The following is a 3,498-nucleotide window of genomic DNA, read 5'->3' on the forward strand; positions in this document are numbered from 1 at the left end:
CTTTGTGTTTTAAAAAGACCGTTGCTTAGTCATGAACCTTGTCTACAGTGTCTCTCGAAAGATTCCTCGTCCCAATAGAGATTGATGAAGCAACCCCAAATGCTGCTGTTGATGCCTGAGTGCTTGGAAAGACTTTGGTTTCAGCACTCAAATGTGGCCTCATACACTGCCATGAAACCCTTGCTGCAAAAGCAGCATTTACATAGAGCACTTTGTTGAAACCCAGCTGATAAAAGTTCTGGATTCTTCATCTTTTTCAGTTCATCATCCATACATAGGCCATGGACTTATCACATACAGTGATGCTAAGTTGTTGGAACGCTTAGGACTCCCAACGATACCCTTGCTATATTGGCGCTGTTTGGAACAAACATGTTTTTGAAAAGCTCTCTGACAAAAGTTAGGCATTCTTCAACTGAAACAGGTGGACAGGCGACCAAAGAAGAGAAAGTTTTGACAGAACCTACCTTTTGACAAAAGTACTTTGGCCACAGTACATAGATAGATAGATAGATAGATAGATAGATAGATAGATAGATAGATAGATAGATAGATAGATAGATAGATAGATAGATAGATAGATAGATAGATAGATAGATAGATAGATAGATAGATAGATAGATAGATAGATAATCGCTATATTTAATCCCAGAGGGAAATTGAAACATTGAAGTAGCACAAAAAACATAAATGTTATATATATATATATATATACAATATATAAAAATAAGAATGTCAAAGAATAAGAAACAACATATATTGTATATGACTTGTGCAAGTGTAAGAATGGTAAGGTGTTCGATCCTTCCGATCTTTCACTGTTTACAGTATACCAGGTAAAGTGACAGTGCATTACAACATTCACTTAGGTGTGCAGTGAATACAGAATAAAAATGACAAAAGACTGGATATTAATAATAATAATAATAATAATAAGTACAATTCTAGCACTCAATACCACTCAGTAGCATCCTTACACAAAAATAACAATTGTGCAGTGTCATCGCAGTTGGTACGAATGATCTCCTGTACTGCTCCTTACTACAGTGGAGCTGATTGAGTCTGTGACAAAAAGTGCTCTGCTGTCTAGCCAGAAGATTATGGACAGGTTTTGAAGTATTATCGAGGATAGCCTTGAGTTTGTCGTCTGTCCTCATTTTAACCACAATGTCAAAACTGTCCAGAGAGCAGCCAAGGACTAAGCCAGCCTTCTTGATCAGTTTGTTGAGCTTGTTTGTCTCTCGTCCTCTGATGCTACCTCCCCAACACACAACTGCAAAAAGTAAACTCTACTAATCCCCTTGCTGTACACAGCTTCTGAATTGCCCTTCCAGTCCAGTTTCTTGTCGAGGAAGACACCCAAGTATTTGTATGTTACCTCCTACTCAATAGGAAACCGATGTCATGGGAAACCGGTGCTGACAAAGGTGCACAAAACAGAATACCTCTAGTAGAGTGGAAAAAACTTTCCATCATTCGACGACAGTGGTCCTAACTTGGGGGCCATAGTACTGCAACTTTTAGTGTCTTTGCTGCTCTAACAAGCAACCAAAGGGCCACAGTACTTAAGCATTTAGTGTCTTTGCTACTGTGGCAATCAACAATTCACTTAAGATGCACTGTATAATCTGCAGAAAAGTGCATACAGGTGTGTCAAAGTGGGAACTGTGCTTTGGCCATCCAAGAGCAAGGTTTGGCACATGTATGCTACGTACGCCTTGGACTTATCACGTACACTGATGCTAAGTTGTTGGAACTCTTAGGACTCCAACAATACCCCTACTACAATGATGCCATGTGGAACGAACACCTTATTGAAAGCCTCGCTGATAAAAGTTATGCATTCTTCAACTTATACAGGTCACAGTTGTCATGGGAAATCGGTGCTGACAAATGTGCACAAAACAGCCTTCCTCTAGTAGAGTGGCCAAAGGTTTCATTCATTTGATGACAGTGGTGCTCAATTGGGGGCCACAGTACTGCAACTTTTATTATCTTTACTTCTCTAACAAGTAATCTTACACTCAAGATAGGACTTTTACTTTGTCAGAGTTGACCCACGTGCAACAAAGTGGGACCGGTGGTGTGGCACTCTATGAATCTTGATTGACAAAAGTATGTTACGTAGGACACTGAGTTCCACCTGATTCTCAGCAGTTGGAACTCATCACACCAAAGAATCATCTGCTGCACTGGGAGAATTTGGAAAAAGTACCTGAATGTGAACGTTATAGATTCTTCAACTGATTCAGAATGAAATGAAAACACAGAAGAACAAGTGGCAACTCATGCTAAATGTTGGCAAAAGTACTCTGCCAACCAGTTTCTTGGGTAACCAGTATCAAAAATAAGGCAAGGAAAGCTTGCATCAGGTAGTGTGACAGAGCAATCCAAGGTGTTGGATTAAGGCTCTAGTTCTTTCAGGGGGATGGGTTCAAGGCCGACTGCTGCCAGTAAACACTAAACTTTTGAGAAACCACTGAAGCACTCGCGCGCACACACAGCTACTTTGAGCAAAAACGTTGGTCCATATATGGAAAGATTCAATAGGAGGACTCATATGACTGTAGCAGAGAGCCATGCCAAGATCCTTGTCTAACATTACCTTTATTTGCAACAATCAATTCAAGATTGGGCAAAGGACTTGACCAGGATGTGTGAAAGTACAGACTCCTTCTTTCACAAATATGTTGAAAAGCCTCTGCTTTCGGGTAGCGTGGCCGAGTGGTCTAAGGCGCTGGATTTAGGCTCCAGTCTCTGTGGAGGCGTGGGTTCAAATCCCACCGCTGCCACTTTGTGTTTTAAAAAGACCGTTGCTTAGTCATGAACCTTGTCTACAGTGTCTCTCGAAAGATTCCTCGTCCCAATAGAGATTGATGAAGCAACCCCAAATGCTGCTGTTGATGCCTGAGTGCTTGGAAAGACTTTGGTTTCAGCACTCAAATGTGGCCTCATACACTGCCATGAAACCCTTGCTGCAAAAGCAGCATTTACATAGAGCACTTTGTTGAAACCCAGCTGATAAAAGTTCTGGATTCTTCATCTTTTTCAGTTCATCATCCATACATAGGCCATGGACTTATCACATACAGTGATGCTAAGTTGTTGGAACGCTTAGGACTCCCAACGATACCCTTGCTATATTGGCGCTGTTTGGAACAAACATGTTTTTGAAAACCTCTCTGACAAAAGTTAGGCATTCTTCAACTGAAACAGGTGGACAGCTGAACAAAGAAGAGAAAGTGGTGACAGAACCTACCTTTTGACAAAAGTACTTTGGCCACAGTACGTAGGTAGGCAGGTAGATAGATAGATAGATAGATAGATAGATAGACAGACAGACAGACAGACAGACAGATAATCACTATATTTAATCCCAGAGGGAAATTGAAACATTGAAGTAGCACAAAAAAGAGAAATTTTATAAATATATATATATATATATACAATGTATAAAAATAAGAATAAAGAATAAGAAACAAGATATATTGTATTTGA

At 40.1% G+C, this 3,498-nt stretch overlaps 1 non-coding gene across 1 annotated transcript; it reads left to right on the forward strand.

Moving 5' to 3' along the window:
• Positions 1-2,710: 2,710 nt before the first annotated feature.
• Positions 2,711-2,792, forward strand: trnal-uag. The gene has a single exon. It is a non-coding gene; the product is annotated as a tRNA-Leu (tRNA).
• The last annotated feature ends 706 nt before the right edge of the window (positions 2,793-3,498 follow it).

Source organism: Electrophorus electricus, chromosome 14, assembly GCF_013358815.1.
Source record: "Electrophorus electricus isolate fEleEle1 chromosome 14, fEleEle1.pri, whole genome shotgun sequence".
Taxonomy (NCBI): domain Eukaryota; kingdom Metazoa; phylum Chordata; class Actinopteri; order Gymnotiformes; family Gymnotidae; genus Electrophorus; species Electrophorus electricus.